General features: G+C 45.1%; 1 long non-coding RNA gene across 1 annotated transcript in view; it reads left to right on the forward strand.

The window, feature by feature from the left end:
• The first annotated feature begins 2224 nt into the window (after positions 1 to 2224).
• Positions 2225 to 19825, forward strand: part of LOC140483492 (uncharacterized) — a 31283-nt gene continuing 13682 nt past the window's right edge. The window contains exon 1 of the long non-coding RNA XR_011961980.1: positions 2225 to 2349. This is a non-coding gene — a long non-coding RNA (uncharacterized lncRNA). The remainder of the gene's footprint in view (positions 2350 to 19825) is intronic.

A 19825-nucleotide genomic window follows, 5' to 3' on the forward strand; every position in this document is an offset into this window, starting at 1 on the left:
GGAGTCAGTAGGTTTGTAAAAAATGTCAGTATTAAGTCAATTGTCATTAATGGGGATGGAGAGGTCCAGGAAGGGGAGGGAAATATCAGAGATGGTCCAGGTAAATTTAAGGTCAGGGTGGAAAGTGTTTGTGAAGTTGATGAATTGTTCAAACTCCTCAAGGGAGCACGAGGTGGTGCCAATGCAGTCATCAATGTTGCAGAGGAAGACGGGGGGAGTGGTCCTGGTGTAACTACAGAAGATGGTCTGTTCTACATAGCCAACAAAGAGACAGGCATAGCTGGGACACTTACGGTGCCCATGGCTACCCCTTTGGTCTGGAGGAAGTGGGAGGATTTGAAGGAAAAATTGTTAAGGGTGAGGACAAGTTCAGCTAAACGAATGAGAGTGTCGGTGGAAGGGTACTGTTGTGGCTTGGAGGTCCTGGTTATGGTGGATGGAGATGTAGAGGGATTGGATATCCATTGTGAAGATGAGGCATTGGGGGCTGGGGAAACGGAAGTCTTGGAGGAGTGGAGGTTGTGAGTGGTGTCTCGAACGAATGTGGGTAGTTCTTGGATTGTGGGATAGGACAATGTTGAGGTAGGCAGACATGAGTTCGGTGGGGTAGGAGAATGCTGAGAGAATGGGTCGGCCAGGGTGGCCTGGCTTGTGGATCTTGGGAAGGAGGTAGAACCGGGCAGTGGGGGATCCCGGACAATGAGTTTGGAAGCTGTGGCTGGGAGATCTCCTCCTGAGGTGATGAGGTTCTTTATGCTCTGGGAGATGACGGTTTGGTGATTAGAGGTGGGTCATGGTAGAGGGGGTGTTCAGAGGAGGTGTCTTCAAGTTGACATCATGGCTTCAGCAGTATGGAGGTCAGTGCACCAGACTAGCACAGCACCCCCTGCTGGTTTGATGGTGAGGTCGGTATTGGAGCAGAGGAAGTGGAGGGCTGCACATTGTGAGGGTGAGAGGTTGGAGTGGGGGAGGGGGTTGATAGGTTGAGGCGGTTAATGTCTCGGTGGAAGTTGGAAATGAAGAAATCGAAGGCAGGTAATAGGCCAGCGCGGGGTGTCCAGGTGAATAGAGTGTATTGGAGGGCAGCAAAGGGGCCCTCAGAAAATAGGCGGGAGTCTTCATTGTAAAAGTAAGCTCTGAGGCGGAGGTGGTGGAAGAAGCGTTCGATGTCACGGAGTGTATTAAATTCATTCATGTGTGGACGGAGGGGGATAGAGGTGAGGCCTTTGCTGAGGACTGATCATTCGTCCTCAGTGAGAGGGAGGTAGGGGGATAGTGAAAACTCGGCAGGACTGCGAGCTTGGACCAAGCGTAGGTGTGGAGCTGGGGGAGGTGACAGAGCCTGTAACTGGAGTGGGTGTGGTGTTCGGGGGAATGGGGATGGAGTCATGAGTAGGGGTGGTGTTCCCCTCAGTGTTCTGGAGGCAGGGATTGTGACGGTGGGACTTGGGGGTGCTGTGAGCAGAATGCAGATGAGTGGCGTTGGTGGGGGTGGAAGTGGTGGCAAACACGGCAGTGGGTGGGCGTGGAAGTCACTGAGTGTGTGACATCAGTGGTGATGTGAGGGGCGGAAGTGATGCCACTTGTGGTGTATAAGGAATTGTGAGGGGCGGAACTGGCATTTACTTTATTTTAGCCAATAATTTCCTGTCACAAATCTGTTTGACAATATCGTATTTTAAATAAACTCAGTCCCTGACTGTTTCTTTTGGTCTTCATTCACATCTCCACGGTGTTCCAATATTTCAACCTTTCTCTTTGGACTTGGGAATTTCCATTCACCTCAGACCCTGTCCCCCTCCTCATCTGTGTCCATTTATAGCACACTGCATAATCTCGTAACAGAGGAGCCTATCCCAATAAAATAGCTCAGTCCTCCCTGAGTACTGGTAGTAGTGCTCACTGGTCAGGACCACTTCTGATGATACCATTGTATGATCCTGATACATTCCTGCACTCTGCTGATATCACTGTCTCTCTCCATATGGTATCCCTCACTGTGTGGGTCTAATTGCTGCCTCTGTCAGTGTCTCTCACTCTTGCAGCTACTCCAGATCCTGAGCCAACAGCATTCTCCACTCCAGAGGGAAGCAACTGCACAGGCCATGCATGGAGACTGGGAATTTCCAGATCTCTGTGGGACTCAGTGCCATTCTCCATGTGTAACCTTCATTGCATTAGTCTAATTTCCCATTCTGTCCACTTCTCTGTCTCCTGTAGGTATTCCTGATGTCCCTGACTCAGCAGAATTCCCAATTCCTGTCTCGTCCATCACCACATTGAAGACAGTTGTTCAGCCAGAGAGAGATGGAGAGTGAGATCTGGAGCCTTCAGTAAATCCTGCAGCCGGTAAGATCACTCACAGTAAACAGCACAGGGTGGAGTTAGTGGACTTTAATTCAGATACTGAGGGGATGATGTTGGAACAATGCTGGGCAAGGAACATGAGAAAATTCTCAGGCTTCATTATCACCATCTTGTCTATAAATTCATCTGTTCCACAGAACCCTCCCTATGTCTGTCAGTTTCTCCATTTTCTGTTTCATCGATACCACTTCCCCTATCTCTATCAGCCCCTACAATCCTGCTTATCCCTGTAAGCTCCTCATATCAGTAAAACTCTCCAAGTTTCTGCCTTTGCCTTTAATCCCGGGTTCTGTCACATCTCTCCTTAACTGAAGAAAAACAACTCTTCAGTTCCTTCAGCCATCCTGGTCAGTGTAGTCCTTTCCAGACCTGAAACACCTCCCTGTCTTTGTGACTTTTTTGAACTCCTACTACCTTCATGATCTCTGTGACCTTCCCGTCACAACAACAAAAAAGTTCTGTACCTTAGTAACCTCCTCCAGCTGTTAGACTCCTCCTTGTCTCTGGGCACAAAGCAGAGTGACCCTGCTTCTCTCATAAATTAGTTTCTGCATTTCTAATGATGACTATGAACTCTTCCTGTCTCTAAAATGCACTCAGTCTCTGTAAACTCTGCTGGTCCCGATTGATGTAATTTCCTTCGGTAACTACAAACCTTGAGAGCTTTCGTCTCTTCCAGACGCGACCACACAGTTTATTTTTATAACCTCTATGAGTGATAGAGTCGTAGAAATGTACAGCACAGAAACAGACCCTACGGTCCAACCCGTCCATGCCGACCAGATATCCCAACCCAATCTCGTCCCACCTGCCAGCACCCGGCCCATATTCCTCCAAACCCTTCCCATTCATACACCCATCCAAATGCCTCTTAAATGTTGCAATTGTACCATCCTCCACCACATCCTCTGGCAGCTCGTTCCATACACGTACCACCCTCTGCGTGAAAAAGTTGCTCCTTAGGTCTCTTTTATATCTTTCCCCTCTCACCCTAAACCTATGCCCTCTAGTTCTGGACTCCCTGACACAAGACAAAAGACTTTGTCTATTTATCCTATCCTATCCATGCCCCTCATAATTTTGTAAACCTTTGTAAGGTCACCCCTCAGCCTCCGACGCTCCAGGGAAAACCACCCCAGTCTGTTCAGCCTCTCCCTGTAGCTCAAAACCTCCAACCCTGGCAACATCCTTGTAAATCTTTTCTGAACCCTTTCAAGTTTTACAACATCTTTCCGATAGGAAGGAGACCAGAATTGCATACAATATTCCAACAGTGGCCAAACCAATGTACTGTACAGCCACAACATGACCTCCCATCTCCTGTACTTAATACTCCTACCAATAAAGGAAAGCATACCAAATGCCGCCTTCACTATCCTATCTACCTGCGACTCTACTTTCAAGGAGCTATGGACTTGCACTCCAAGGTCTCTTTGGTCAGCAATACTCCCTAGGACCTTACCATTACGTGGTAAAGTCCTGCTAAGACTTGCTTTCCCAAAATGCCGCACATCGCATTTATCTCAAATAAACTCCATCTGCCAGTTAGCACATTGGCCCATCTGGTCCAGATCTTGTTGTCACCCTCTTCACTGTCCACTACACCTCCAATTTTGGTGTCATCTGTAAACTTACTAACTGTACCTCTTATGCTCGCATCCAAATCATTAATGTAAATGAAAAAAGTAGAGGGCCCAGCACTGATTCTTGTGGCACTCCACTGGTCACAGGCCTCCAGTCTGAAAAACAACCCTCCACCACCACGCTCTGTCTTCTACCTTTGAGCCAGTTCTGTATCCAAATGGCTACTTTTCCCTGTATTCCATGAGTTCTAACCTTGCTAATCAGCCTCCCATGGGGAACCTTGTCGAATGCCTCACTGAAGTCCATATAGATCACATCTATCATCTGCTCTCCTCAATATTCTTTGTTACTTCTTCAAAAAACTCAATCAAGTTTATGAGACATGATTTCCCACGCACAAAGCCATGTCGACTATCCCTAATCAGTCCTTGCCTTTCCAAATACATGTGCATTTTGTCCCTCAGGATTCCCTCCAACAACTTGCCCACCACTGAGTTCAGGCTCACTGGTCTATAGTTCCCTGGCTTGACCTTACCACCCTTCTTAAACAGTGGCATCACGTTTGCCAACCTCCAGTCTTCTGGCACCTCACCTGTGATTATTGATGATACAAATATCTCAGCAAGAGGCCCAGTAATCAGTTCTCTAGCTTCCTACAGAGTTCTCGGCTACACCTGATCAGTTCCTGGGGGTTTATTCACCTTTTACCATTTCAAGACATCCAGCACTTCCTTCTCTGTATATCTGGATGTTTTGCAAGATGTCACCATCGATTTCCCTACAGTCTATATCTTCCATATGCATTTCCACAGTAAATACTGATGCAAAATATTCATTTAGTATATCCCCCATTTTCTGCGGCTCCACACAAAGGCCGCCTTACTGATCTTTGTGGGGCCCTATTCTCTCCCTAGTTACCCTTTTATCCTTAATATATTTGTAAAATCCCTTTGCATTCTTCTTAATTCTATTTGTCAGACCTATCTCATGTCCACGTTTTGCCCTCCTGATTTCCCTCTTAAGTATATTCCTACTTCCTTTATACTCTTCTAAGGATTCACTCGATCTATCCTGTCTATACCTGACATATGCTTCCTGCTTTTTCTGAACCAAACAATCAATTTCTTTAGTCATCCAGAATTCCCAATATTTACCAGCCTTCCCTTTCATCCTGACAGGAATATACGTTCTCTGGATTCTCATTATCTCATTTCTGAAGGCTTCTCATTTTTCAGCTGTCCCTTTCGCTGCGAACATCTGCCTCCAATCAGCTTTCAAAAGACCTTGCCTAATACCGTCAAAATTGGCCTTTCTCCAATTTAGAACATCAACTTTTAGATCTGGTCTATCCTTTTCCATCATGATTTTAAAACAAATAGAATTATGGTCGCTGTCCCCAAAGTGCTCCCCCACTGACACCTCAGTCACCTGCCCTGCCTTATTTCCCAAGAGTAGGTCAACTTTTGCACCTTCTCTAGTCGGTGCATCCACAAACTGAATCAGAAAATTGTTTTGTACACACTTAAGAAATTCCTCTTCATCTAAACCTTTAACACTATGGCAGTCCCAGTCGATGTTTGGAAAGTGAAATACCCCAACCGTACCTACCCTATTATTCTTACAGATAGCTGAGATCTCCTTACAATTTTGTTTGACAATTTCCTTTTGACTTTTGGGGGGTCTGTAATCCAATCCTAATAAACTGATCATCCCTTTCTTATTTCTCAGTTCCACCCAAATAACTTCCCTGGTTGTATTTCTGGGAATATCCTTCCTCAACACTGCTGTAATGCTATCCCTTATCAAAAATGCCACTCCCCTCCTCTCTTGCCTCCCTTTCTATCCTTCCTGTAGCATTTGTAACGTGGAACATTAAGCTGCCAGTTCTGCCCATCCCTGAGCCATGTTTTTGTAATTGCTATGAGATCCCAGTCCCATGTGCCTAACCATGCCCTGAGTTAATCTGCCTTCCCTGTTAGGCCCCTTGCATTGAAATAAATGCAGCTTGATTTATTAGTCCTACCTTGTCCCTACCTGTCCTGAATGTTTGACTCACTTCTGTTCTCAGCTGTACCCGTCTCAGATCAAACTCCCAAATCCTCCCTGTGATTGTTATCACGTCCCATCCCTGCATTCCTCCAAATCCCTGTAAAGTCCTCCCATTCCTAAAACCCGCCCTGTATATGTCACCTGTCCCAGCTTCCACAACCCTCCCTATCTCTGTAAGACACCCCCCCCCCCACCCACCCCCATCCCAGTTACTGCAGCCCGCTGTATCACTAAATGCCAGTAGTCACTATAATATCAGAGTAAGGTGTGAAAGCAGGAATACTGTACTGGGTTAAATGATCAGTCGTGATCATATTGAATGGTGGGACCCACTCTGGTCAAATGGCCGATACCTGGTCTTCTTTCCTGTGCTTCTCTATAAACTTACTATCTATATAACCTCCTTCAGTCCCCACAACTCTTCCTATCTATGTAACCTGAATCATTCCCCACAAACCTCCCTAACTCCATAAACTCCAAAAGGCCCCACGACCCTCCCTATCTCCATAATCTCATTCTGACCCAACGACCCTCCCGTTCAGAGTAACCTCCTTCAATCCCCATGATCCTCCTGATCTGTGCAACCTCCTTCAGACCCAACAGCCCTGCAGATCTCTTTGGCCCCTTTCAGGCCCGACATCACTCCCTATCTCCATAATGTCCTTCAGTCCCCACGACCCTCCTTATTTCCAAAACATCTATTACCTGTTGAACCTGTAAGCTACCTTTGTCAGATTGATAAACATGAACTCCCATAACCCTTTCTGCTGCCAGTCTGAAACCAAATCGTGTTAACCTGACAGTATGTCGTGAGCTGAAATATGTTTGAAAGTATATCTCAGTGAACAATAACTGGACCCTTAGAAACACTTTTAATAAAAAGAGAATGTGTTTTTTAACCTGTTGGATTTTATTTTTATTGGTGTGAATATAAATGGCAGAATAGATACGGGTGTAGGAGCGGCTGTACCGAGGATATGGTTTATTTGAATTTTCAGAAACCTTTACACAAGTTTCACTAAAGGCTAAAGAGTAACTTGGTAGAGAATAGGGCACCTTAACTGTCAGGAGGTGCGTGATATATTAGACAAAATAGTGTTGTTAGCATTTACTGTGGAGAAAGACAGGGAAGCTCGGGAACTTGGGGAAATAAATAGTGATGTCTAGAAAAAGATCCTCAACAGAGAAGAAAAAGTGCTGGAATCTTAAAACAAATAAAGGTAGATCAATCCTCAGTAGCTCATTAGGTCTATCCTTGAATATTCATGGGAAGTTAGGGAAGAGATTGCAGTGACCCCAACAGAGATATTTATATTATCAACAGACACAATGAGTTACCGGAAGACTGGAGGGTGGCTAATGCTGTACCATCACTTAAGGTCTGCAGGGAAAAGCTAGGAAATCATAACCCAGTGAGCCAATGCTGGGTAAGTTGTTGGAGGAGATTCTGAGAGAAAGGAGCTACATATATTTGGAAAGGCAAGGGCTGATTAGAGATAGTCAGCATGGCTTTCTGAGTGGGAAACCGTGTTTCACAAACCGGATTGACTCTTTGATGAGTTGACCAAGCAATAGATGAAGGCAGAGCAGTCAGCGTTGTCTACATGAACTTCAGCAAAGCATTTGACAAGGTTCCAAGGGATGTCGAACATCAAGAGGAAGAAGGAAGCTAACTTAAGTTTGAGGAACCAAGGATCAGAAGCTCTAGAGAGTTATATGGGGCAGCACGTTGGCTCAATGGTTAGCACTGCTGCCTCACAGCACTCGGGATGCGATTTCAATTCCAGCCCCATGCAACTGTCTGTGTGGAGTTTGCACATTCTCCCCATGTCTGCGTGAGTTTCCGACAGGTGCGCCGGTTTCCACCCACAGCCCAAAGATGTGCAGGTTAGGTGAATCAGCCATGCGTTGTTCATGAAAGGGAATAGAGGTAATCCTGGGAATCACAGACCTGTCAGTCTTCTGTCTGTGATGTGCAGATTATTGGAGATGACTCTGAGATACAGGATTTATGATTCCTTGGAAAACCATAGTTTGATTAGAGGAAGTCATCATGATTTTGTAAGGGACAGGTCATGCCTCACAGAATCTTATTGAATCCTTTGAGAATGTGACAAAACACATTTAAGGCTCATTGAGAAAGTAGAGAGCATGGGATACAGGGAAACCTGCCTGTCTGGATACAGAATTCCTGGCCCATCGAAGACAGAGGGTGATGACAGATGGAAAGCATTCAGCCTGGAACTCAGTGACCAGTGGTTTTCTGCAGGGAGAGGTCAAAAACTCTCTGCTCTTTGTGATTTCATGTACGACTTGGATGTGTGAGTGGAAGAGTGGGTAAGAAAGATTGATAATGATTTGATAATGACACGAAGGTTGGTGGAGTGGTGAATAGTGTGGATGTCTGCTTGAGGTTGCAATGAGACATTGACAGGATGTAGAGCTGGGCTGAGAAGTGGCAGATGAAGTCAAATCGGGAAAAGTGTGAAGTGATGCATTCTGGAAGGTGAGACTTGAATGCAGAATACAGGGGTAAAGGCAGAATACTGAATAGTGTGGAGGAACAGATGGATCTTGGATTTCATGACCAGAGATCCATCAAATTTGCCACCAAGCTGATAGTGTTGTTAAGAAAGAATATGTTGTATTGGCTTTCATTAGCTGGGGGGATTCAGTTTTAAAGCCATGAGGTTATGCTGCAGCTCTATACAGCCCTGTTTCGATCCCAATTAGAATATTGTGTTCAGTTTTGATCCCTTCATTACAGGAAGGATGTGGAAGCTTTAGAGAGGGTAAAGAGGAGATTTACCAGGATTCTGCCTGGACTGGAGAGCATGTCTGATGAAGAAAGGTTGAGGGAGCTAAGGCTTTTCTCATTGGAGTGAAGAAGAGTGTGACTTGGTAGAGGTGAACAAGATGGTGTGAGGCAAAGATAGAGTGAGCAGTGAGAGACCTCTTTATCCCATGGCATACATGGTACAAGGGGGCATAATTGTAAGGTGATTGGAGGATGGGTAAGGGGAGATTTCAGATGTAGGTTCTTTACACAGAGAGTGGTGGGTGATTGGAACGGGACACTTTAACAGACTCCTGGATAGGCAAAATGAAGGTTATCTAAATTAGTTTGATCTTACAGTCGTGTAAAAGTTGGGCATGGCACCATGGCCGATGGGTCTTGTGCTGTACTGTTCTGTGTTCTACGTTCTGTATGATAAACTGGGTAATAAGCTCAGATCAATGCAAAAGGATATGGCATTCAGGAGGAGCTAGTCAACTGGATACAAAATTGGGCTGGATGGTAGGAGACAGAGGGTGATGGGAGACATGTTGTTTTTCTGACTGGAGACATGTGACCAGCGGTGAAGTGGGCCCACTGTTGTTTGTCATTTGGATAAATAGTTTGGATGGGAACATTGGTTTTGTGTTAAGTAAGTTTTTTGAGTGACACTGGAATTGGTGGGAAAGTGGACAGTGAAGAAAGTTATCTATGATACAACAGGATGAACAGTACTGCTGGGATAGTGGGCTGAAGAATAGCAGATGGAGTTTAATTAGATAAATGTGAGGTGTTCCATTTTGGTGAAACAAACCAGGGCGGAACTTGTACAGTTAATGTTCGGGCCCTGGGTAGTGTTGTCAGTCAGAGACCCAGGGATGCAGGTAGACAGTTCTTTGTAAGTGGTGTCACAGGTAGATAGGCTGTTGAAGCAGGCGTTTGGGATGGTTATCTTCTTTGGGCAGAGCATTGAAAGTAGAAGTTGGGATGTCACGTTGTGGCTGTACAGGACATTAATGAGGCCACCATAAAAGCATTGTTGACCAGTAGGAAGTACTCATCTGGTTCACTTACGTCCTTTAGAGAAGACCATCTGACATTCTAACCTGGTCTGACCTGCACATCAGACCAGACCCACAGCAATATGGCTGACTCTGTGCTATACTCTGGGAAATTAGCAGTGGGGCAAAGAATGTTGGTCCAATCAGTGACACCCTCATCCCATGAATGAATAAATAAAAAATACATATGTCCCTTCCTACCTCTGCAAACCCCTCCAGCTGCAGCAATCCGTCCTGGCTTTGTAACACCGTTCAGACCCTGACCCCTCTCTGTAACACTCTCACCACCTCCAGCACCTTCAGCTCTCCCAGTTCCTTTTGTGACATAAAGCCTTGACAATTATTCCCTCTTCCATCTGACCTCCTCCTGCGAGCAGATCCTTTGCAATCCCTTTTAAACTTACTCCTAAAACATTCTCCCACTTCAGGATTTTAAGTACTTTTTGGTGATCCTCCAAGCCCGATAATCTAATATGATCCTTTTTACTTGAGTGAGGGACCGATGGGGATTTCTTGCTGAGGATTTGTCCGTTTCAATGGAATGTCCTTTTGTTGATGTTTTAAATTGCTCCTTCAAATGTTTTCCACTGTTCATTTGGAGGCACATATTTCAGTCTGTTTAGCCTGTTTACCTTAGTCAGTTCTCCTCTCAAACTCATGTCATTGGCTATTTTTGTTTCTAGTTGTAGCTTGTCCTTTCTGTGATTCACTTTAAAACTTTCTATTTCTTTAAACTGCACTTCTTCACAATTTCCATGAGGATCTCTCCAGGTGACATTACTCATTCACTAAGTTTCATCACACAACGGTCGCTCTGAGATAGTTACCTCCCTAGGCAGTTGCACAATTTGTTATTCAAAGAAACACTGGAAAAAAAAATCTCTGAACTCTTCCAATGTCATTGTTGTCAGTGTGACTGTCCCAGATTATGTGAATATTGAAGTTTCCCAAAATTATCACAATGTGTTTGTTAAAAAATTCCAATGAGTTTCTGGTTAAAGCAGTGATGAGCAACGGAATGCTGTTCGGTGGCTAAAACTGTTCTGCTGCTTGTGACCTTGGCAAGTAGTAGCCAGGATTTACATTCAGACTGACTCTACTTCATGATCTGAGGCCAAATGCTTTTTCTGTGATGCCTTTTTTACCTATTATTGTTTTTGTTACCCATTTTGCCTGAGTTTCTGCAAGGTTGTGATCCATTGAATAGTTATGTCCAACTTTTGTTCACCCTGTAAACACGTCTCTCTGGTGTCTAAATCTTTTTTATCTCAGTGTCAGACATCCATCTACCTCATTGATAAGACTTCGTCCATTCAAAAAAAATCATAATTTACTCTTTCCCACAATTTCCTGTCACAAATCTATTCACTGATGTACAGTTTTAGTTAAACTCTGTCCCATCGTGTTCCTTTCTGATTGCCTTCAGACACATTCTCATGTTGCTCCCATACTTCACCTTTTCTCTCTGGATTTGGAAAGCTCCTTTCACCTGAACCCTGTCCCTACATCCTCTCTGTCAGTTTAAAGCCCTGTCCATAAACCTACTGACATGATTGGCCAGGACACTGGTCCCAGCATGGTTCCAGTGGGACCATTCTATTGGATTTTTTCATAAATCAGGTATGGGATGTGGGTGTCTCTGGCAGACCAGCCTTTATTGCCCAGCCCTATCTGCCCATGAGCTGAGTAGCTTGCTCGGCCATTTTGGTGGGCAATTGAGAGGCAAACACTTTGCTGTGGGGATGTCGTGCAGACCACGTGAGGATGATCAGGTCTCGTTGTCGAAAGGGCAAGTGGGCGGCTCGGTGGCTCAGTGATTAGCACTCCTGCCTCACAACACCAGGGTCCCAGGTTCGATTCCAGCAATGGGCGACTGTGTGGAGTTTGCACATTCTCCCTGTGTCTGCGTGAATTGCCCCCGGATGCTCGGGTTTCCTCCCACAGTCCAAAGACGCGCAGGTCAGGCGAATTGGCCATGCTACATTGCCCACAGTGTTAGGTGTATTAGGTCGAGGGTGATGGGTCTGAGTGGGTGACTCTTTGGAGGGATGGTGTGGACTAGTTGGGTCGAAAGGCCTGTTTCCACACTGTAGGGAATCTAATCTCAGGGATTGTGATTTTTGTACATCAGCAATGGTTTCATATTTGTTTATCGATTGTTCATTGCTATTTTTAAAATTATTGATTTTTAAATTCCACCATATCTTATGATGGGATTCAAACCTGCCTCCACTGAACATTAGCTGAGGTTTTGGATAAATGCCCTAACAATAATGTTACTAGGCCATCACTTCACCTGCTCACTGGTTGCTCATCCCTGAGCACTGATACGTGAAGCCAAACCCATTCTTCCAACATGATTGTGTGATCCTGAAGTCTTCCAGCACTCTGGTGATATCACTCAGTCTCTCTCCATGTGGTATCCCTCACTGTCTGGGTCTAATTGCTGCCTCTGTCAGTGCCTCCCGCTCTTGCAGCTACTCTACATCCTGAGCTAACAGAATTCTCCACTCCAGAGAGACGCAACAGCACAGGCCAAGGATGGAGTTTGGGATTTTCCAGATATCTGTGGGGCTCATTTCCATTCTCCTTGTGTAACCCTCACTGCATCAGTCTAATTTCCCATTCTGTCTACCGCTATGTCTCCTGTAGGTAGTCAGGAAGTTGCTGACTCAATAGACTTCCCAACTGCTGTGTGTCTCATCCATCACCTCATTGTCTCTCTGGCTGACCAACCATCTTCAAAGGGAAGGGAGATCTGGAGCCTTCAATAACTCCTGCCGTGAGGTAAGATCACTCCCAGTGCACAGAGCAGAGAGCAATGAGAGGGCTCCAAACATCGCTAACAAGACATGATATAGATACAGTGCTGGATGGGGAGCACAGTATAGACACACCCCATGCTCAATCACCACGTCTACTTTAACTTATGTTGCACTGAGACAGCATCCGGAGTTCATAGTTATCAATCCAGTCCTGTGCTGTCTGAGTGAGCATCAGTACAACTGAGGGGAGAGTAGGCCTCCGACAAGAGGTTGGGAATGCTGCCTGGGATCTTTCTGTTCTGTGTTCTCCCTCCAACACTGTACTAAGACTCACTACTCTGCAACACTGTATCTGTGGCATGGCTTGGGCACAAGTGTCTTCAGTCATTTTTAACTCCTGCAATAGTCCCTGTCCCTGGATCCTCCTCTCTTCCCGATAGTCCCTCCACATATTTGAAATGTACTGCATTCCAGACTACCATACCCATCACTGTAACTTGCTTCAGTGTCTACAACATGCCTTATTTTGTTACACTAATCCTCTTTAGCTGGATACAGAGTAATACAGCACGGAAACAGAACCTGTGGTCCAACTCCTCAATGCTGCCCATGTTACCTAAACTGAATGAGTCTCATTTGCCTGCCTTTGGCCCTTATCTCTTCAAACCTTCGCCTCTCCATGTACCTGCCCAGATGTCTTTTCCATGCTGTACAATTGTTCTTGTTTCTCCCATGTGCCTGAGGCAGTCTGTTCCGTCTCTGCACCATCCTCTGTGGATAATGTTCCCCCTCAGCTCCCTCTTTAAATCCTTGCACTCTCACCTCCCGTTTATACTCTCTAGTTTTGGACTCACCTACCCTTGGTTATTCAACATTCTTAGGGTCACCCCGTGGCCTCCTCTGCCCAAGGGAAATATTTAGGACAATGTTACAAATATCTCCAATGTATGTAACAAAGTGCTGGCCAATGTCGGCAAATGTGTCAAATGTCGCTTTCCCCACCCTGTCCACCTGTGATGCCATTTCCGAGGAACAATGTAACTTGCACTCCCTGGTCTCTCTCTCTCTGTTCAAAAACCCTGGCCAGAGCCCTTCCATTAACTGTGTTCGTCCTCCCTGGTTTGTCTTAACAAAATCCTGAATTAAACTCCATCTTTCCTTCCTTGGTCCACTGGCCCAGTTGGTCAGTATCCCCTTTGATAACCGTATTTACTGCCCACTACACCATTCATTTGATCATCAACAAACTTTCACACAATCACTCCTATATTTTCAACCAAATCGTTTATGTAGATGATGCACATCAGTGGACCCAGCCCTGATCCTTTCTTCAATAATGGAATCAAACCATATTCTTGTCATAGAGTCATACAACATGGAAACTGACCCTTCAGTTGATACCCACCATAATCTAAAACTAAACTCTTCCCAGCTGCCTGTTGCTGGCCCGTATCACTCCAACACTTCCCTATTCACCTGTTTATTCAAATATCTTTTAAATGTTGTCATTGTACCCACATCAACCCCTTTCTCAGGATGTTCATTCCACACTCAAACCACCCTCTGTGTAGCAAATTGCCCCATATCTTTTTTTCAACATCTCTCTCCTCTAACCTTAAAAATGTGCCCCCTCCTCTTGAGACTCCCCCATCCTGAGGAAAAGGCAACTACCATTAAATTGATCTATATACCTCATTTTATTTCATAAACCTTTATAGCATCATGTCTCAACCTCCAGGCTCCAGTGAAAAAAGACACAGCCTATCCAGCCATTTTTCCGAACTCAAGCCTTCCATACCCAGCAATCTCCTGGTAAATCTCTTCTGAACCCCCTGCAGCTTATTATTATCCTCCCTGTTAACTGGGCGACCAGAACTGGACAGAGTATTGCAGAACAGGCCTCGGAAATGTCTGTACAATCTCAACATGACGTCCCAAATCCTCCACTCAATGGACTGAGCAATAGTCAGGCATGCCAAGCACTGTTTTATCCATCCTGTGATGCAAACTTCAAGGATTATGTACTTGAACCCAAAGGTCCCTCTGCTCTAAAACATGAACCGAGGCCCTAACATTAATTGTATAAGCTCTACCCTTGTTTGTTTTACAAAATGCATTCCTTCGTATTTATTCAGATTGAATTCCATCTCTAGTTTTTCAGCCCATTCACTCCCTTCATCAAGATCCCTTTGTAATCTCAGAAAACATCCTTCACTGTCCATGATGCCACCCTCCAGCCTGCCAGCCCATCACACGTGGCTGTCAGTAGTACACATACCTTTGCTAGGGGGCTCGACAATTTCTACCCCAGCATCCCACAGTGTCCTGTGATACACTTAATCAGGTTCTGGAAATTGCCATACCTTTGTGTTTTAAAACCTCCAGCACCACCTCTTCTATAACATGCACTCTTTTCAAGTCATAGAGATCTACAGCATAGAAACAGACCCCTTTGGTCCCCAACTCGTCCAGGCTTACCAGAAGATCTAAATAAATCCATTCCCTTTTCCAGCATTTGGCCCACATACGTCTACACCCTTACTATTCAGATGCCCATCCAGATACCTTTTAAATGTTGTAATTGTATCAGTCTCCATTATTTTCTCTCTCAGTTCATTCCATACACCCATCACCATGTGTGTGAAGAAGCTGTCCCTTCAGTCCCTCTGTAAACCATTCACCTCTAACCTTAAACCTATGCCCTCTATTTTTGGACTCCCCACCTTCTGGGAAAAGGCCTTGAATGCTTACCCTATCCATGCCGCTCATGTTCATATCAGGACCTCTGTAAGATCATCCCTCAGTCTCCGATTCTCCAGTGACAACCCGGGCAATATCTTGTTAATTTTTTCTGAGCCCTTTCAAGTTTCACAACATCCTTCCTGTAGCAGAGAGACTGGAATTGCAGAGAACTCCATTTGTGGTCTAATGTTTTACTCTTGTCCCCGAGTTCCCCAGTCTTTGTCCACAGTAATTTCTGAAGTGAAAAAATTGTTTAGGATCTTAGCAAATATCCTGCAGTTCCACACATCGATGGCCTCATTGATCACGAAAGGACACTATTTTGTCCTGAATTACTTGTGCACTCTTAATATACTGATACAATCACTTTTGGATTCCCCTTTCCTTCTCTGCTGAGGCTATTTCATTTAGCCTTTCTCCATTCCTGTTTTCTACTCAAAGTGTATTCCTAAAGTCACTGTATATCCTCAGGGATTCCCTTGATCCAGCTGGCTATACCTGACATGTCCCCCCTTTTCCTTGACCAGACCCTCAATAGACAGCCAGTGTTTCTGAATGCTGTCAGCATTGACCTGCACACAAACAGGAAAATGCTGGCGCTGATCACTTAATTTATCTCACTTTCAAAATATTCTCACTTGCCAAACTTCACTTTCCCTGTAAATAATTCCGTTCCCAAATCACATTTTGTAAGTTCCTGGCGAAATCGATCAAGTTTGGTCAGGCTCCATTTTATAACTTGCACTTGTGGACCAGGCCTGTCCTTATCCAAAGCTATTTTCAAACTACAAGAACTGTGGTCACTTTGGCAAAATGCTTTCCCACTCACATCTCAGTCCCTTTCCCTACCTTAATTCCCAAGTGGAGGTCAGGTTTTGCCCCTTTCTCTTTTCAGTCCATTTACATATTGATTGGGAGTTTTCTGGAACACAATTACCAAATTCCTCCCTTGCAAACACTGAACACTGGCAGTCCCAGTCTCGGTTTGGAAAGTTGCAAAACCCCAACCATAACAGCCCTATTATTATGCTTGTTATTTAAGATGTCCCGACATATTTGTTCCTCAGTCTGCCACAGATTTTCGGGGTCAGCAGTCCGATCTTATCAAAGTGATGACCCATTCTTATTTCTCTGTTCCCCGAACACAGTTTCACTGGGTGATCCCACAGGAATATCCTCCCTAAGTACTGCTGTGATGAATCATGCAATCAGAACCCACTACCACACGTCCTCTCTTGCCTCCCCTTCCTGTAGCATCTCTACCTTGAAACAATGAACTGCCAGTCCTGCCCCTCCCTCAGCTGTGTTTCTGTAATAACTATAATATCCCAGTCCCATGTTCCAATCCATGCCCTGAGTTCATCTTCCTTAGCTGTCTGGCCCCTTGCATTGAAATAAATGCAGTTTACTCATCAGTTTTCCCCCATTCCCTGCTATGTTCTTGCCTGCCTTGTCTGCTGAAATTGCTGTCTTTAACTCGTATACCAGCCTCAATCTTCTTTCTGGCCTTACGTTTATTTAAGGTCCAACACCCTGCCAGACCAGGTTATATCCTCTCAAGCATCTCTCGCAATTCACCCCACCAGGATATGGGTCCCTCTCCCACTCCCAGTTGAGGTGCCTTTCCCACCCTGTCTCCCTGTGCTGACACCTTCAGGGATCTATGGACTTGTCCACCAAGGTCCCTGTATTCCTCAGTTCTCCGCAAGGACCTACCGTTTATTATGTCTGTACTTCTCTTATCGTACCTCCCACAGAGTATTACCTCACTTCAATCAGAACTAAACTCTGCTTAGATTATCATCCGATCGACATCGGACAGCAGACAGAGACCATCCTCCTCACTGTGAACAACACCCTCACCTTTCATGTCATCTGCAAACCGACTAATGATACCTTTTGCTTTCACATCCGAGTTATTAATGTTCAATGGTTCCTGCACAGTTCCCTGTGGTACACCCGGTGGTGAAAATATTCGATCCACCAATTTTGCATCCAATTTGCCAACTTGCCTTAGAACCCAGTCCTTTTGGACCAGCCTTCCGTGTTGGATCTTGTTTAAGGACTTATTCAAGTCCATGTAAACCACATCATCTGCACTGCCTTCATCAATATACTAAAGCACCATTTCAAAAAAACTGAACTGAATTCCTCAGACAGTATCTTCCTCTGCCAAATCCGTGATGACTAAACCGAGTTGATCATTCAGTCACGATGACCCTCCATATCTCTGTTTGTTCTTCCAGTCGATACAAACCTCTTTATCTCTGTAATCTGCTCAGCTCCCTCAAACAGTCCCTGTCTGTGTAATCCAGCCAAGTCCTACAAACATCCTTATCCCTGTAAACTTCTCTATCCCTCCCAATATTCCCAACTCCATGAACCTGTCAGTCCTACAGTGCTCCACATTTCTGTAACCTCCTGTGGGTCTATGGTCCTCCCTCCCTGTGAAACCACCTCCAGTCCCCACATCCCTCCCAATCTGGGTCCTCTGCTCCAGATCAGACCATTGCTGTCTCTGTAAACACCTGCACTCCTGACAACTCTTCCCATTTGTGTAACCTCCTTCAGACCCCATACTCTCAAGCTTCCTGCATCGCAACCAAAACCACATGTTTATGTAATATCCACTAGTGCTTAAACCTCCCCGACTCAGGAACCACTTGCAGTCCGAACAAAGCACCTAAACTGTGAAACCTCTCATTTCCCTACAATCCTCCCTCCGTCCTCAAATGCCTTCATCACCATGAAACCTCACAATTACTGAAGCCTCCTTTTGGCATTGAAACCCTCCTAATGTCTGCAAAATCCTCCTGTCCTGATATCCCTCCCTGCTGTAATCCCCACCACCCTCCAGTGCCCTTCTGGGGAACATGGCAGAGGAGAGAAGATTTGTAGCGTCTGGACCATATTACAGTGGTAGAATTCTGGAAATTACAGATTTGGTCTAATGTATGTGGTGTGCAGATTATTGGTGAGGACTCTAAAGAAAGGATTTATGACTACTTGGAAAGCCATAGTTAAATTAGAGACAGCATGGGTTTGTGAGGGGCAGGTCATGCCTCACAAACCTTATTGAATTCTTTGAGGATATGACAGAATATTTTGATAGCTCATTCAGAAAAGAAGGAAAATTGGGATCAGGGAAATTTGTCTGTCTGGATACAGGATTGGATGGCCCAGAGAAGACAGAGGGTAGCAGCTGATGGACAATATTGAGCCTGGAGCTCAGTGACCAGTGGGGTTCTGTAACAATCAGCTCTGGGACTCTGCTCTCTGTGATTTTTATAAATGAGTTGGATGTGGATGTTGGAGAGTGGGTTAGTAAGTTTATCAATAACATGAAGGTTGGTGGAGTGGTGGGGAATGTGGAGAGCTGTTGTCGGTTGCAATGGGACATTGACAGGACACAGAGCTGGGCTGGAAGTGGCAGATGGAGTCCAATCCGGAAAAGTGTGAAGTGATTCATTCTGGAAGGTTGAACCAGAATATAGAATACAGGGTGAAAGGCAAAATACTTGGCATTGTGGAGGAACAGAGAGATCATGGCGTCCATGTCCATAGGTCCCTCAAAGTTGCCACGTACATTGATAGGGTTGATTAAAAAGGCATATGTTATGTGGGCTTTTCTTAGCAAGGGGATCGATTTCAAGAGTCGTGAGGTTTTCCTGCATCTTTGTAGCGACCTGGTGAGACCACACTTGGAATATTGTGTTCAGTTCTCATCCCATCTTTACAGGAAGGATGTGCAAGTTTTAGAGAGCGTACACAGGAGATTTACTGGGATGCTGCCTGGAATGGAGGGCAGTTCTTATGAAGAAAATTTGAGGGAGCTAAGGCTTTTCTCATTGGAGTGAAGAAGGGGGTGGGGTGACTTGGTAGAGGTGAACAAGATGATGAGAGGCACAGAGAGAGTGAATAGTCAGAGACTTTTTCTCCTATGGCATAAATGGCTGTTACATGGCGGCATAATTTTAAGGTCATTGGAGGATGGATAAAAGGATAGAGATGGCAGGTGGTCGGATGGACTGCCAATGGTGGTAGTAAAATTAGACACATTCGGGACATCTAATAGACTCTTGGACAGATACATGGATAGAGTAATATCAAGGGTATGTAGGCTAGTTTGATTTTACAGTCGGATAAAATGTTAGCAGAGCAGCATGGCCGAAGGGTCTTGGGCTGAACTGTTCTGTGTTGTGTGTTCTGTCTGGTATACTGGGTAATAAGCTCAGATCAGTGTAAAAGGATATGGCATTCAGGAGGAGCTAGTGAACTGGATACAAAAATTTGCTTGATGGTTGTAGACAGAGGGTGATGGGAGACATGTTGTTTTTCTGACAGGAGGCATGTGACCAGCGGTGGAGTGGCTCCCCTGTTGTTTGTCATTTGGATAAATGGTTTGGATGGAAATATTGGTTTCCTGGTAAGTAATTGTTTTCAGTGACACTGAAATTGGTGGGAAAGTGGACAGTGGAGAA

The sequence above is a fragment of the Chiloscyllium punctatum genome, chromosome 12 (genome assembly GCF_047496795.1).
Source record: "Chiloscyllium punctatum isolate Juve2018m chromosome 12, sChiPun1.3, whole genome shotgun sequence".
NCBI lineage: Eukaryota > Metazoa > Chordata > Chondrichthyes > Orectolobiformes > Hemiscylliidae > Chiloscyllium > Chiloscyllium punctatum.